At 41.3% G+C, this 18,078-nt stretch overlaps 1 protein-coding gene and 1 long non-coding RNA gene across 2 annotated transcripts in view; both read right to left on the bottom strand.

Moving 5' to 3' along the window:
- The window catches only part of LOC310685472, a 68,155-nt gene that overhangs the window by 32,491 nt on the left and 17,586 nt on the right, over window positions 1-18,078 (bottom strand). The window lies entirely within an intron of this gene.
- ARSJ (arylsulfatase family member J) overlaps window positions 1-18,078 on the bottom strand; it is a 31,704-nt gene that overhangs the window by 12,714 nt on the left and 912 nt on the right. The window lies entirely within an intron of this gene.

Genomic DNA, 18,078 nt, shown 5'->3' on the forward strand with positions numbered 1-18,078 from the left:
TTTATTAAAAAAGCCTACTTCTCTGTTGTTGCTGGTGTATTTAAGAGAGCACATTGGCATTTGGCTCTGCCTGACATTTTTTATTTTTTTTTAGTATACCTCTTAGGCATTCAAACAGATTTATGCAAGGCGGAATGTAAATTCTCATCAAATTAATTTAAAAGTGATGACACAGCACACTGATTAGGGGTCACTGTATACCTGATGTGAAATAAAAGGCCTTCTCTTCTTTTCATGACCTTTGAACATTTTATTATTTCAGTAATTGCCTAGTTGGGGTCCAGAGATATTTAAGAATGCTAGAAGATGGGCTGCCAATAGCTGCCTTGCCTTTGTTACCATTTATCGACTGCATCAGATGCAGGAAACATCAGGTACCACATTGGTTTCATTTACATCAGTTGCTATGGTGTAGGGACAAGCAAGCAGTTCCAAAGGGATGTGTTGTCATTAGTATATTGAGAAATATAGTGTATTTCAAAATAAGTTTAAGGGTATAAGGAGGGGGAAAGAATCAGACATCCTTGTTCTTGAAAAATGTATACTGAATTTGGTTATGGGAACATTTGATGCTGACATGTCAGTTTTCCGCTAAGTCTCATAAGCTTCCACTTCCCCCTTTATTTATACAGCAGTACATAAATATTTTGTGAATTATACTTCCCTGATCCACAGGATGAATCTAGGCTTTCTCCTTCCAGGGTTGTGTCTCTTGTGTTATTGCAGATTCATTATATCTTCTAGAGTCAACAAAGAGTAATCCCACACAAAAAAACCCAAGAAGCAGCAAAAAGAAATCCAACTCCATGGCTCACTCTGAAGAACAGAACAGCAAATGCCATACTTGGCATTGTCAAGATAAAGCAGCATTAAGACGGATCTACCATGCAGATATTGCGCTGTGTCTGCTGACAAAGGCTTACAGTTGAGATCTGCCACTTGAGGGCTGTCAGGACCATGCTGGCAAGACAGCTCTGGAGCTAAAGCCAGGAAGAAAGCCTAAAGCTAATCAAACTAGAGTCCCTAGGCCCATCCAATGGTTTCTGTAGAACGATGCACCAAAGAACATATGCTGAAACAAGCCAAGACTGGAACTACAGGCAGTCTACGGGACACAGTTCTAGCCCTCCAGGTCAGGGAAGCACATAAGAAAGAAGGCCAGTTAAATCAGGCCCCCAGGGAGAAGTCAGAGATGGAGCACGGCAAGCAATCTAGAGACAGCCAGCAGCGCTACTGCTGTGGACTATAAAGATCTGGTGCAACGTGAGTCCGCATTTCTCATGGCGCTTGCCGAATAACCAGAACAGTCATTCAACAAGCAAATAGGAAGGGCTGAGCTAAAGCAAGCTAAAGCCAGAGATTTTCAGTTTAGGGGATTTATTATGGCTGGAAGAGGTTACTATGGGCTCAGTTAGTTGAGCTTGTTTCAGCCTAAACAACTTTACAGTGGAAAAAGGAACAAACGTCACTTAAAAACATGAGCAATTTTAGAATGTTGCTAAACTTCTTGAGTGCTTTCCTTTGATTCCTAGCCTGCGTAATCATAGATTTGTGGTTTTTACCGCCAACTTCACAACAGACCCTTCCTTACATACAGTATATAACATGCATGCTATATGTCCTTTTACTGGTGTTTTAAGTGGTTTTCTTTCTTTTTCTGCTGACTGAAACAAGTTTGTCCAACTTAATCCACAGGTATCTCCTCCCCATCGTAATCAAGTTCATAAATTGAAAAGGTTGTCTTCTAGTTTGTTCTTCTAGGAAAAATGCACCTGGATTTGTATTAAAATATGATCGTTAATACAATAACTCGTACTGTGCAAATATTTAGTAAGCCAGTTGGAGCCTTTGAAGGCTATGAAGTGAAATGTAAGTACTCTATTCTAAATAAAGTATTTTTTGATAAGTAGACATAGATTCAAAGGCCTTTCCTGATAGGTGCCCTCCATAAGGTTTCCAGACCTTTATCTCTGCATTTCGTATCTTGTCTGGCTAGCAGAAGGTGTATAATTAAGCTCCTGAATCCCATTCTTCCAATCATGTGGTAAATTTCATGTGGCAACAGCAGAGGACTTTGCATCTTCACAAGGCAGGAAAGTTCCATCTGCATTCCTAATCTAACAGCTAAATTAGAGGAACCTGAATGTCTTTTTAAAATATGACAGAAATATACCTACAAAAACTCTTCTCCTAAACACAGTGCCAGATCTGATGTTACTTTCTAAACTGGATATGGAATGTGACTTTGACTTTTATGTATCTCCTCTGCCCATCTGCCTTCCCCAACTCACCTCTGTTGATAATGAACATTTGACTTGACCAGACGTCTATTTGAATTCTCAAATTCAAGAACTCTGATATAGATGAATACTGTTTTGCTTTCTATTGGGGGAGGGGGGATATCTGTGACACATTCCCTTTCATAGTGCATTTGAAAAGTAACATCAAACCAGAACTTACGTGTAAAACACACACAATTTTAATGATTTATATGTGTTTATGTGTATGTTTGTTCATATCTTTTCTTATCAGGACATCCCTCCTGTCCTGACAGCCTATCTTTTCCAGACTTGAAGTACAAATTATGGAGATTTATTGCTGCAAAATGAATTGTGCTTATATGTATTTTTGGCATGATAATACTGGTGTAAAGTACAAAATGTTCCCTAAGAACATTTTAAAATGTATGCATGACTTTTAGCATGTGTTCATGAGATGGTGAAGGAAATCTACAACACGAAAATGCCTCTGGAAACAAAAGAACATATGTGAACAGGTAGGAATCACAGAACATGTTGCTTGCTGAAATGAAGAGCACCTCTAAAAATGGTTCATTATCATGGTGAGCAAGGGATGCCACACAAAAGAACTCAGTTTTTCAAAGAGCAGTATCTTGTTTGCGTAAACTCTTTCGCTGTTCCCAGACAAAATGCTTCCTCCTACATAGCTCCTGAGGAATGTGCTTATATGACTTCTCAGAAACACAAGGTCAAACTCTTTCCAATTATGGCAGTCTCTTCCAGTTGCTTTATAAACAGTGTTTAAAGGCCTGGTGTGATCTAAAAGGAATCATCACCTGAAGCCATCACTGAATAGCGTTATGATGGTAGGCTACGAATTATAGAGATAAAACAAAATATCTATATAACTTTGTGCAAAATGCAAAAAAAGGGGGGGGGGACAACTGTGTTCCTGCCCCATATTTAATGACAAATTTCTTATAAAACAGTCTTCCAAAATGTAATAGATTATTTCTTGCTTTCAGTTGATATTTCTGAGTGGGAGCTGCTTCTCCATGGCTCTGCCCATGACTCTATGATAGAAATATCAACAAGTCAGTACAACTTGGGAATGAGGCTCCTTGGGTTTATTACGAACTTGGCCACATGATGCCATCATAATCAAAATGCTGTCTCGTATTATTTTTCCATTCAGTTAGGCTATATTGCTTCCATGGAAAATTTGGTAAGGAAAAAAGACCCCATAGAAATGGTAAATCTATATTATATCCAGGCAGCGAAGGAGGGAAAGGGATGCCATTTTCATTAAAACATTGTGTGGATCCTGTGGAAAAACTGCATACATAAGCAATACCAAGTGCTAGCAGAGTCACCTAATTAACACAAATGGAGTCCAGAGAGAGAGAAAAGACCTGATAACACTTTACTGAGCAAGCTGAATTAGAACGGTGGGGAAAGCAACGAAGAGGCTTTGTCTTTTTAGTTCGGGCCTCGTAGAGAGATATTCAATGAAACATGTAGAGGAAAAAATATCTCAGAACTACACAGCCGATTAGGAAACACGCTACCTCAGTAGAGAGCACAACGTTATGCCTGGTTGCTAAACAAGACCACCTCCCTCTTTGTTAGCCGACTTATTGATAACAGAATTAGCCTTTAATTAAGACACAGAGTGATCCTTGCTGTTGCAGTGCCACATGACCCAGCACATGATGCTGGCCACATGACCCAGAAACTGTACGCCGGCTCCCTCGGCCAATAAAGCGAGATGAGCGCCGCAACCCCAGAGTTGTCCGCGACTGGACTTAACAGTCAGGGGTCCCTTTACCTTTACCTAACACAAGAGAATTTGGGTGATTCACCTAACTAAATCAACCCACTTTGCAGAAGAAAAGGTGTTTATAACACTGTTGTGCACCATCCACAAAGAGTGGCTATTTTGCAATACAATGTTCTACCCCTGTCCTTTTTTGCCCTTGCACATCCCAGATCTTGCCATCCACATGGGTGCAATATCTGTGGCCTATAATTCCTTTTACTGAGCTTCTTTGAAATTACCTAAGCATCTTTACAGAGAGGCAGGAGTCAATTGCTCCAAAAGCTAGTGAAGGTCAAACTAACTTTGGCTCAGATGTTAAGTAGACTTGATTATTATGAGCTTTCATGCTGACTGCATAAGGAGGGGAAACCTTATTTGTTTTCCAAGAGTTCTCTCTGCCAGGTTGTAATGGGGATGGGTCATTGCCATCCCTTTCATCCTGAAAGGGCTTGAAGCTTTGCATGCATTCCAACAAGCACTTGCAAGCCTCAAGAGTGCTTGAGAAGTGCCTGTCTTTGCATACTCTTCCTTCCTGAAGACCAACAATTTTTTCTTCTAGACAGTCCGAGCCCATTGTAGACAGAGACTCTAAGTCCCTGATGCTGTGCAGAGCATGTGTAGCATCAATTTCTTGCTGGGAATTCCACTGTTTGTAGTCTACCCCTTGTCATAGTCAGATCATTTCCTGTTGAGATTTATGCTTTCAGCATCTTTTCCCCTCTGTAGAGGTGGGGGATCTATTAGGATGGGTCTTTTTCATGTGACTTCTGCATGAGAGGTCCAGAGGGCAGCAACACAAGAAGAAGTCTGCAGTGGCTCCCCATTTGTGGAATGCTCTCCCCAGGGAGGTTCATCATTATACACCTGTAGGCGCCAGGCAAAAGTGTTCTTCTTCAACCAGGCCTTTGGCTGATTTAACATTCTATGTCATTTTAAATGTGTGTTTGCGGGGGGGGGGGCATTGTTGGTTTGTCTTGTTTTTATTAAGTATTTTGGGTTTTTATTTTGTATTTTTATGCAGTGAACCCCCCTAAAAAATATAGTTCCAGCTCCAAACAGGACTGCCTTCCCTTTCCCAGGAGATTTAGATTATCAGGGCCAGCAAAATTTGCAGAGATTCTTATGAAATTTCCTTCTCCTACAGTCCATAAACTACCGGTACTTGCTGCATTAAGTTCTGAAGCATGTCATTTTATATCCATCATAATATTTTAATAGTGTGTAACATGATCTTTAAATTTACAATCCATAAACTATACACAATGTTGTTGTTTTCTTCTAACTTATAAAATCTTGGGCCACAGTATTATTTGGTACATCTGCAATGCATGAGTATTAATTTTATTACCAGGTACTTGATCTTGCAGTGGTATTTGTATATCATTAAAAGCACTTCAAATGCATTATGTAGTTGCAATTCCTACAACAACCCTGTAAGGGTGGGACAAGAAACCTGTATGTCCCTCTTATGTTGCTGAGTTCAATTCCCATCATCCCCAGCCATTGGCCAGGCAGACTGGCTGGGGTTGATGGGAGCTGGAGTCTGACAATATATGGAAGGCTACAGGTTCCACACCATTAAGAACAGGAGAATAGCCTGCTGGATCAGACCAATGGTGAAAGGTAAATCAGCAGTATTATTCCCCTTATTGCATATTGAGAATGAGGGTGTGAAGCTGGGAGAGAGTGGGTTGCTTAAATCCCCCCAACAAGTAATTTTCAACATCACCCCATATATGACTATTTTGCACCCAGTACTGCTTTTTGCAGGGCAAAATCATGCTTCCAATTATCGGCTGTTTGTTGAAGCAGGAAATATGTAGTTTATTCCACAAACCACATAATCCTTCTTGTACAACAGAATGCCTTCTGCGATCTACAGGATCGCTCTGTAACTATTTGGCAGAAAGTGATTTGTGATCACACTTGGTGTAACTGTGAGCATATTTGCCCCCCTTGCAGCGCCAGCCCTACTATTAGGTAGAGTAGGAGGCCACCTCAAGCAGATAATTTGGGTGTCATGAATGGTTAGCTATTTAATTTATTGTTGTAGTATTTTTACTACCAGGGAGTAGAGGGGAAAGAAGTACTTGTGGGGTTTTCAGCCTCAGATGCCCCAAAAATGTGTCTGGTAAAGGGTACCATGCACCTTGTCCCGGGCAACAAAATGTCTGCCTCTATGGCTTTCCAGTAATGTGAGGAGACTTAAAAGTTGGATTTTATAAGTTGAAAGTGCCCAAAAGATTAATTTGGTAATAAAAACAGTTTATATAAGGAAATCATTTTAGTTTGGCTCAACATAACCTACATAATTTTATGCCTGGTATTAGCAGCTGATAAGCAAACAGCACTAGGCATATTTGAAATACTTTAATTCCACTGTTCCCTGGCTGGTATTATATCAGCACCAACTGTCACAGATAGCTTTGCAGTGCAGTAATAGGTGCAATTTTTCCTCTGGAATAGCCACAGATTAAGAAATATGCAGACCACAAATTAAACAGCTCCTAAGGAAAACAGGATCAAATTAGCTTGTTAAATTCAATGTGTCTTACATGCCAATCTGCAGTTCTAGGCTACACGGAGCCTTTAAACTCCCTGTCTATCTTAGATGCTGCCTCTCTACCAAATTGCCCAAGGTGGAGCAATACCAACATTCAAAAACAACAAAAGAAATTAGGACTCTTTGCTAAAGTGACAGATAAACAGTAGCAACAGGGTGGATTCAAGGGGCAAGTCTAAAAGTGGCAGCAATAGAAGTGGAAGGAGCTGGAGCTCCCACTACAAAATCATTCACCCCATAACATATGAAATGCCATCAATGTTATAATAACCATCATTAAGAGACTAGTCAACATGGTGCCCTCCATAATGTTCTTCAGACTCCAGTTCCCACCAGTCCCAGCCGATGGCTTGTACATGACATTCATCCACTGCACCTTTCCTTCTCCCTTCTCAATGTACAATATTAAACCAGGATGTCTGTAATGAAATCCACATACCCACTGGGAAATTGAGGAAGCTATTTTCCTATCCCACCCCAGCCTGCAAAAAACCCCAACACCACTGCCCTTGAAGCAATGCTACATCATGATGGAGTGTTGCTTCCATAGGGCATTTTATCCTAAATGAAAAGGGAAGGTCACTAGGTTGCTGAGGGTAGCTCAGATAGAGATAGATATAGAGATGATAGAGATAGAGATATTCTATTTTAAAAAGAGTTGGAGAAGAAATCCTCAACCACCTAATCTTTAATGGCAAGCCCATAGTCCCACCTTCCTTCATGTCCTAAGAATTTCCCCTTTCCTGAAGATTAACTCGCTCTTCAAAGGCCGTGCATTACTGTGCACAATTTTGGTCTAGACATCTCAGAAAAAGGCAAACCAACACTGTCAGAGAACTAGAACTCCAATTTTTTTCAGGGGGCAACTCCTCCTTAAAGGAAGGTTACAATGCTTGGGGATTTTTAATTTTAAGGGGGGAAAGAAAAGTAAGGGGAAACATGACAGAAGTTTATAAAATGATGCAAGACATTGAAAAAGTGGACAGTGAGAACTTTTTCTCCCTCTCTCAAGAATAATAGGACTGGAGGTCACCCAATAAAGCTGAACAGTGGAAGATTCAGGAGAGAAGGATGTGCTTCTTCACACAGTGCATAGCTAAATCACGCAATTCACTACCACACGATGTAGTAGTAATGTCCACAAACCCTGGTAGATTCCAAAGCTGTTTAGACAAATTAATGGATCAGAGGCAGTATGTCTCTGAATACCAGCTGCAGAGGAACAGCAGAATGAAAGGTCTAATGCACTCCTATCCTATTGAGGGCTTCCCACAGGCATCTGGTTGGCCACTGTGGGACGAGATAGGCCTTTGGGCCAGATCTAGCATGGCTGTTCTTCTGTTAGAGCACAGACTTTCACCTGTGCCTTAAGACAGTAGCAGAAGAAGCGTGGAGGATGCATACCTCCTAATTACTCGCACAATCCACCAAAAGCTGGACAGCATTCAAAGTACAGGTGCTGAACAAGCAGATGAGTTTACTGTATTCCCCTCCAAGAGCTTTATTAATACATGTAAAACAGAGCTTACCCCCACAACCTATTTTGTCCTATATTTTCCCTCCCCCATTTCCTGCAGTGCCGCCACTTATACAGGCTAAGCAAGGATCAGGTTATTATAAGTCATTGGTTTTTATGTTTTCTATTAGTATGCTGTAATTGTGTTTAACACATCTTATGGCTTGCCTTGGGCCTTTGGGAAAGTGTGAAATACTAATGGAAATAAAGTAATACATTCCAGAAAGACTTTATCCTAAAGGCTCAGTATTGTTGGCTCATATCCTAACACACACACTTTTTTCTCTTCCGTACTGCAGGGTATAGGGTTTTTTTTAACAGCAGCAAACACACAAGTGCAGGGATTGTTACACAAAGGAGTTCCATGGTATGCTCAAATGGCTACCTTGCCGTCAAATTGACATGTTCCACCCTGCTTAATGGAACCCTGGCCATGTCGAACAAGCCAAGTTCAACAAATCTACCCATTGTTTAGAAAGATTTGGATCTAGGATTCTATACATGTGAATCAAACATCTGCTTCCCTAGAAACACCTCATTCTCATCTCATATCAAGTTGCAGAGCAACGGGTACTGGATTACACTTTTATGGCGGAGACAAGCTTGCAGTAACCAAAGAAGTGAATTCCAGGACTTGTAGTAAATCAGCCAAGCATGGATTGATTTGAAGAAAAGGTGAACCCAACTGGGTAACCTCATCTGGCAGTGCAGCCCCATAAGACAGATTAATTTTTATATCCCCACTCTCAATATTTATTTGATTAGATACCACTGAACATTTTCCAGGTGTTTTGGGGTAATTGCATATTTCAAGGTTTATTAAAGATAGCAGAAGGTGCCCCTTTCTTTCTGCCACCTTTTTAACTGAACTTAGAGGAAAGAAACAATGGAAACTTATAGAAGAGATTCACTGTACAAAGTCAGCATGTTCTGAATAATTTGTCCCATTCCCATATAAACAGAGCCGGTCCACCCATGAGGCTGGGTGACGTGGCTGCCTCAAGCATCCTCCTCCCAGGGGTGGAATGCCGGTTCTACCACCCAGCTCTGCTGCCAGTCTCTCCAAACTCTAGGGGCAGAGAGGGACTGGTGGCAAAGCTCTGGGGAATGCCCCCCCTCCTGCCGAGTCAGCGAGAGGGGAGGTATTCTGTCACCCAGCTTTGCTGCTGGGGGGGGAGATCTCCCCTGCTCTCCCCCCCCCCCATGGTGTGATGGGACTTTGCACTGGATTCTGCTGAAGGGAATAGCCAATGCAAAGCCCCACTGGCAAGTGTGAGGACCCAGAAAAGATCTTCCCACCCACTTCCCGGCAGGTAAGACTCCCTATTGAGTTTGCACTCCTATCACAGGGGCAACAGCAGGGCATTTCGTGTCAGGTGCCGAAACACCTCAGGCCACTCCTGAATATAAATATAGCTGTGTTGGGCTGTGTTAGGTGTTGCAAGAATATCAACAGTGTGGTGTAGCATCAAAAAAAGCACCACTCTATTCTACCTTGCTCAGACCACACCTGGAATACTATGTCCAGTTCTGGGCACCACAATTTAAGAAGGATATTGACAAGCTGGAGAACGTGCAGAGGAAGGCAACCAAGATGATAAAGGGTCTGGAAATCAAGCCTTATAAGGAACAGCTGAGGGACTGGTTATGTTTAGCCTGGAAAAGAGGAGACTGAGAAGAGAGATGATAGCCATTTTGAAATAACTAAAGGACTGTCGCATGCAGCAAGCTTGTTCCCTCCTGCTCCGAGGAGTAGGACTCAAACCAATGGATTAAAGTTACATGAAAGGAGTTTCCGATTAAACATCAGGAAGAACCTCCTGGTGGTAAGAGCTGTTTGACAATGGAACAGACTCCCTCAGAGTGTGGTGGACTCTCCTTCCTTTGAGGTTTTAAGCATAGGTTGAGTGGTCATCTGTCATGGATGCTTTAGTTGAGATTCCTGCATTGCAGGGAGTTGGACTGAATGACATTTGGGGTCCCTTCCAACTCCAAAATTCTATGATTCTATGATACTGCTTTAAATGTATAGTGCAGATGGGGCCTTTGTCTTCTGATACCTGCTTTCAAATCAGCTCTTCCTTTTGCTTTTATGTTCAGCTAAAACCAATACTACCTGAAACATATACCTAATTTGGTTCTTTATTTTCCTGATCTGTGAGGTCTTTGTGCTTCTGCTAACCTGGAAAAAGTATGTAATGCATGAAGTGATAACACATGGATACTGTATCAGCTGTTGCACTCAATCAAACTTCCATCAGCAGATTCCTTTGGTGGACTGGGAGCTGTGCAGATTGGATGCAGATTCGTGTCTGGATGTGCATCAGCCATGCATCCAGATGCAAAGAACCCAATGGAACCCTCATCTGTGCTGCCAGAGTTTGAATGAAGACATGTGCACTTCCATCAGTACTGCCATGGTGATGGGAATGTGCATTTCCACCCTTACAGTACTAGTTATGTGTCATGTCTGAATTATTCTGTCTTGTGGTGTAGCTGCTTCACTTTTTAAATGATTTTTAAGGTTGTTGGAAATTCCAGTGGACTCTTCTATCTGCATAATCTTAGGGGGGGGGATGTGTGAATTGTCCTTCAGCTCAATTTTAGTTTATAACCTTCAGCACCATAAAATACTGATTTGACTGACCCCTTCTTTACATTCAGTGGTTTCCATCAGATATAGAAAAACAAATCATTTTTCTTGCTTTGCCACGTTATTCCCATGGAAGAAGTCAGCTAGTTTGTTTTGGGCTTTTCTTTGTTACTATGATGAGTAGAGATGACTCATCAAACACTGGAAGCAGATTAGTGGAATAAGAAAATATTGTTTTTAACTTGGTAACTTTTCACAGGAGAATTACTTTTGTACAGGCTGGCACTGAAAAGGTTGAGTAGGGTGTGTGGGAAACCAGACTTCAAACCCAAAGCCTGCCAGTTAAGAATACAAGTGGAACAACAGCAGCAAAAATCAGGGGCCATCTAAATACAGTACAGTAGGAATGGGTCCAGTCCAGCCCTACGGCCCTGTGCCTAATTGGTTTGCAGGCCAGTGCCCGCCCACTCCAGTGATCCAGAGCAACCGGAGGAGGGTGGTGCCAAATGACCCTCCTCTTCTCCAGCCACGTGCGAAGATGGTGGTCCCCCCGCATGGAGTAGCCAGGGCCACACCATGCAGCAGATGCCACCACCCCCGAGCCTCCAGATGAGCGGATATTTCTGATGTTATCCAGGAGAATTTTCTGTGTTGTTATAGGGGCAATGAAGAAAGCTGCTAAGATGCTGACCACTAGACCTCACGGGGTTCCACTCTTGCTTGTGAGAAATGCATGCAAGTCAGAACACTAACATAGAATTCTTCAGATTCCTAAATATTTTGTGTATCATTGAGTCTACAAACTTCGCCAGAGACAAATGGAAGAATCTGGGGGGAAACTTTCTAGCGGTGTTAAGTGTTATTATAGGCGCCCTTGAAAAGCTGAATTAGACTATGATTTAGGACAGGATAACTGAGCTAGATGGACCTCTGATTTGATGCAGAAGGAGTACTGTCACAAACCGCCAAAAGCTCTGCTAATAAATGGGAAATATATTCATTTGCTGTTTTAGAACAGTGTCATATGGGTGCAGACTTGGAATAAATAAGCACCCCAGGCTCTTGATGCACTTTTATGGAGTCCTGGTGGGACCAAATGAGTTCTGCCAAATGACATAAAATGAAATTTCATCCGGAAGAAGAAAGGCAATACTGCCAAGTAATATAATCTGGAATATTTATCATCTCCTTAAATTGTAATATTATGCAGCATAAAAATGACGTATTTGTCTAACACCTACTTACTTACTTACTTACTTCATAATTGTTAAGGAGTTTGGGCTAATGTATTCCTACACAATATTCACAACTTTATTTTTAGCAGCAAATACGATACAAATACCCCACAAGTTTAGGATACATTATTAAATTAATTATTCAAAGCACTTACTTTTCTTGTTTTGCTTAATTCAAAATTGTCCTTTTAAACAGGATGTGAACTTTCCTTTCTTACCTTAAAATATTTAAATCTGCCTCTTTCCCTCTTTTACTGTTGTAAAACACTAGCAAAGCAATCCTTTGCATAGGGATTGGGGGGAGCGCTAGATGGTGCAGTGGTGTTCCTCTGCCAGCCCTACTGGACTCTGTTGGCCAACTACTGGTCACTGCCTGTGGCCCCAGCTGCCATTGTAGCAGAGCTATAGCTGTAGCACTGGCGCTGCCATGCTGTAAAATCCCACCAGGCTGGGGCAAGAGAAGAGTGTGATTTGCTCCCTGTTACCACCATCCTATGTTCTAGCTACTGCCATAAATGTTTGTAGTAAGCCACCTATCATTATCCTAATATCACTCGTGGGCACCAATTGAATCCCATAAGCTTATAGGCGGTACTGTTTGTTGATTTTGTCCCACTGTGTGTCATTTTACATTTTCTAACAATGGACCTCGTCTGCTGTTTTGCTGCACTTGCCAAGAGTTTAGACTCACTGTACTGCAGCTTTTCACATTATGCTTTGGATTTCACCATCCTGAATACTTAGGTGGCACCTGCACATTTGTCTACATCATTGCTGATCTTGACCTCAAAGTATTTATGAACACAGTAAATACGAACACCAGTTCCAGCACAGATTTCCATTATGAAACCTGTTTGTTTATCCCTATATTCTGCTTCCTTTAAAAAAAACAATCAAACAAAAAACATTCCCTATCAGAGAATGTGTCCTCTAACTCCATTTTTCTCTGGTATCTTTGCCACGGGACTTCATCAAAAGCTGTCCAACTGTATTATAACTACAAGATCTCCCCTATTTACATGTATGTTACATTTGTCATTTGAAAGAAATGAAGAGAATTGTGAGCCACTTGCTGTGAACAGATATAGTTCAAATTGTGTCAGCATGGAAATACAGTAGTACAGTGCAGCCAAATAAAGATATGTGGTTCATTTAAATCATCCTGAATAAAGAAAATCATCCTCCAAATAAATCAAGAGTGAGCTCCTTGGGAATGTCAAGGAAGTATACAGCTATAATTTTTAACAATTATAACAAAATGCATTACTCAAATGCAGCTCGAAGCAAAGTATGGAACTGGAATATATTCCACATACTAGGGCTGGAGGTGGAAGGCCCACATATCAGATTACAGTGCAGGCAACTTCCAAGATGCATAACCAGAGAGATATTTAAGATACGCCATTCATGGGTGGCTGGGTTAAAGCATGCTCCTAATTTCAGCCCAATAATACCTTTCTATCCCCTGATGGAACGTTGGCATTGTGAGGGGCTTTTGAACAAAGCACAGGTTTAGGGCATCCTACTAACTTTACAAGAATGTTCCAACAGCCAATCTAAAGCTGTGGACGCCTCTGGGCAGGCAACAACCCTGGCACGGCTTTGGATTGGCTGCAGGAAACTCCTGGAGCCAATCCGAAGCCATGGACGCCTCTGGGCAACACCCCTTCCTTCCCCCTGAGGTGACCGCGTATGGCAAAGAGCCGAGCAGGAGGAAGCGGCGGTGGCGGGGGAGGGGCTGCCTCCACCACCCAGGCCAGCGGCATGGGCTCTGCGCCCCATGGACTCCTGGCCAAGGACAACGACGATGACGCGGCGGCATTGGTGGCTGCGGCATGAGTGGCAGCAGGGAGTCTTTTCGGGAAAGGGTGGGTCCGGTCCCCCACAAGGTCTGAGGGACAATGGACCGGCCCCCTCAAGTTTGCTGCCCCTCCATTACACCATACAAGAAATCTAGTGATATATCTGGGCTAGTTTTATTAATGCTTTTCTTCTAAATATAATAATATTTTCAGTATTCTTATTTCTATACCTGCGACTGCAATTTGTTTTAACTGTCTTTAAATCTGAATTTTAAATTCACCCTGGGACTTGCTGTTGAGGGAAAGGTAATAAATTTATCATCATCATTATTAATGATAATAATGTAATCCAGGAAGCATAGTTCTATGGTCTCTGAATGTTCCCATTTACTCAGCTGAAAATACATCCAACCACTAATCAGGAGAACTCAGTTTTATGTTCTATATGAAACTTAGTATTAATAATAATAAATAAAAATATGAAATACGATCACTCTCCAAACATGTGCATGGACATGTGGGACAGATCATATAAAATACTGATGTTAGCTTTCTTATTAAATCTTTTATGGCTCTCATAAATGCTTGTTTTCCATGGCACACAATGCCTTCTGACAACTTTGCCACACAAGACCATTTTGTTTTATTCCAGAAACATTTTTTTTACATTGTTTTAATTTGCTTTAATTACATACATGCCATGGGAAAGAGTCTATAACATCATTTGAGAGAAGGCTAAAGAAGCTGGATCGGTTTGGTCTGGAGCTGGAGGGTGGAAAAGATAAAGGGAGACATGCTTGCAATTTTGGAATATTCAGAAAAATAAATGTTCTCAGTTGAGCTTCAGTGGCCCAGGACAGAAATTCACCACGTGGAGTGGAGTAGCTATTTTATCTTCCCTTTTCATTAACCAGGACTCACACAGCATTCATTTCTTCTGGTGTTGAACAGAAAATGATTGTGTGAGCAAGTGAATTCAAGTTGAATCCGGATATCCCTGAAGTAATTACAACTTGGGGAAGAGGAACCTTTATCCCTGATTATTATTATCAGTTTCTTGTCACTGATGGCAAAGTTCTGCAGTGACAAAGTTCTGCAGCTTAATAGTGCTCCTGAGTCCAAGAGCTGTTCCAGGAATTTCAAGTTGCATATAGGCCTAGGAACGGTTTACAGCACACCAACACCATCTGATGAAAAGGCTGCAACTCTACTTTTCAGGGTTTGCACTTTACCTCTGCCATACATGTAGCCTCAAGATGACTAATATGTTTGGTGTATGATTGCATAGAACTGTAGATCTGGAACACAGGGACAATCTAGTCCAACCCCCTGCAATGCAGGAATCTTTCACCCAATGTGGGGCTTGAACCCACAACTCTTAGATTAGGAGTCTCATGCTCTGCTGACTGAACTATCCCTCAGGGCCTTAGCTAACTGTTTGTGAGGTTCAGATGGATCTTAGCACATTACCAAAATATTGGATCCCTTCAAAGTCTAAAGGCACCAATTCTAATTTCTAAAATACTTACCGCCTTTAAGACCACATGCTTGTTCCCTTGTTCCCCATCTTCCATAATAATCTTGGTAACTGAGACAACCATCCTGGGTTTACCATGCATGAGCCATCTTTAAACAGCAAGGACATGTTGGCCAAAGCTCAAAAACTGGAACTCAAAAACTGGAACCTCTAAACTTGAGATCAATTGTATTACAAGTTTACCAAGTTTTTGCTGAATATTTTATGTGTGAATTTAACTTACTGTAGACCAGATAGTCACATAATGCAAAACCCACACTATTTTAATATGAATTTATTTATATTACGGAAGTAGGAAATGGAGAATTCCAACAATCCATCTCTGGCATTCATACAAAGGAGAAATAACTTTATTGTGTACTCTTAATTCCACTCTGGTCAAACCCTTCTGCAGTCACACCCTTACTCTATTTCTTACTTTTGTTACTTTTGTTGTAGACTATCCCTTGCTCTGAAAGTAAAATGGCAAAGAAAATAAGTTTGCATCATGCCAGTCTGGCAGACTGTAAAGAAAATCAGAAGGAAGTGCATGAAAAAAATCTTAGTTTTCCTAAAACCACTTCAAAAAATACAGCAACTGGATTTTCAGAATAATTTTTCACAACGTTCCACTTAAAAAAACTGCAGCCTCAGCCTGCTCCCAATCTATTTGTTTTAGTTCACTCCTTGCCTAATTTAAACAGTATGTGTTTTATAGTTAGCAATCCAGATTGGTAATCCAAGCTCCTTTGGATTTGGTTTGTTCTATTCTGAGTCATCTTCCAGTTGTTCCATACTTAACAGGGACAGGTCATCACCTGGACAGAAACACTCCATAGCCAGATGAACAAATGACTGTCGTGCAGCCTGAACAGACTGCCTAACAGACTGTGAACTGTAGGTCTTTTCTGCAGAGCATTTACTGGTGGCTCCATAACTCTGGCTCTCACTTTGTTTCCAGCTGTTCCAACAGAAGTAAAACAGTTTCCATTTTATTAAAACAATCTTGCTGATACTAACATGAGTGAAAGGAGAGTGCTTCCCCACTGCCTGCATTCATGCTCCATACTAACTTTTGTGATTCTTCATACGCCACCACACATACAGGCACACAAAGATATCATTTCCGTTTTCAGTGGAATAATATTTTGGTACCCACCCTGCTTCAGACATGCCTGCACACCCAGTGCACAAATGTGTGGATTCAGCCCTGAAATATACGTAATTACTGAAGCAGCCACCAGGTGGGAGGTTTCATTTATGGATAAGAGAACAATTTACTTGGAAATTGTCCACAACAGGAAAAGGTTACTTCATATGTCATGTTTTATTAGACTGCATATCTGTGAGTACACCCATGTCTTATAATTTTTGTAATATACGTAGAATGATGGTAGCCACAATAAAAGTAACAGACAAGGGGGGGAAACTTGCATCTTAGATGTGAATACGTGCTATCGTCATAACTTCAGGTTCCTGACCTATGCGCTTAGGAAAAAAAGTTAAGGGCCAAAAATGAACTCCATGCTCTTCTCATGATCAAGTATGTTACATTATCTGTTGCGAGTTATCCTAACACTGCACATAATTATGAGCAGCAGAAGCTGACGGCCAGCGTTGTTGTTCAGCAGAAGCTATATCAGGCATGATCTTAGAAGCCCTAAGCTTAAAACCAAGATGAGTGGGCAATGATAAAACTACAGTAACAGCGAAACTAGTGTACACAGTTATCAGAATGAATGATAAAGATTGTGAAATGGACTGCACATCTAAAGTGTCATAAATACTGTAACAAGTTTGTTTTCAGCTGCTTTGGTGATACTGAAAACACATTTCTAACTTTCTACAAGGAGGAATTATACTATGGGAATACAATATGTCAACAAGTGATTCAATTAGCATTTTTGGATCCTAGGATATGGCCTTTTAAAATACAAGCTTGTGAATTGGATTAATATGGTATGAAACGGGAGAAACAGCCTTTTAAAATTTGCGCTCGGACACATCATGCTATGACAACATTAACAGCTGAAGATGCAGACAATATTGAGCAATGCAGTGGTTAAGTTCTTGCCAAAGTGCTTACTATGGCTTTAAACTCAAATTGGCTTTCTCATTGGACTGAGGTTTCAATGGACATCTTTCGCATTGGCCAATGACTGTCTGAGTGATTGTCTCTGGCAGTAAGAATGGGGACTTGCATATGACAACAAACTGGGACAACTTGAGCTTTCATTCATTCCCCTGGAACTTCTGTTTTACTCTCCAGGTGAGGCTCTCCTGCTGGCTCAAGGCTCCTGATTCTAACCCCCCCCCCCAAGCTGTGTTAATAAAAACAGAACTCAAATGATGCTCACTAGTTGCTGGTAGCTTCCACATGAATGGAGTGACAAGAGGCTTTTATGCACTGTATATCCATGCAAATCAGCTGTTATCATATTATGAAGTGGGTAGCTCTCAGTTGCCAAATGCTTAGTTAACAAAGCACAAGTTCTGATTTTAGTTCACTCATTAACCCACTACTTTCCTAGACCTCAGCTAAGGACAAAACTTCCAAGCAAAGTTAAATGTCAGATGTTCCAGGAGGGGGGTACCTGTGCTAAGTCTACAACAGCACATGCAGGCACTTTTAAAGGCAACAGACCTATTTCATCAGACACCCTAGTCCACAAAAGCTTGTGCCACAATAACTCCGTTTGTATTTACCATACTTGTGCAGGAGAGATTTTAGAAGAGGCATCTTGCGAGGTAAGACAGGCGCAGACACTCACCAATTTCAGTTTTCAAGGGTTAT

This window comes from Podarcis tiliguerta (genome assembly GCF_965153285.1).
Source record: "Podarcis tiliguerta genome assembly, chromosome: 9".
NCBI classification, from domain to species: domain Eukaryota; kingdom Metazoa; phylum Chordata; class Lepidosauria; order Squamata; family Lacertidae; genus Podarcis; species Podarcis tiliguerta.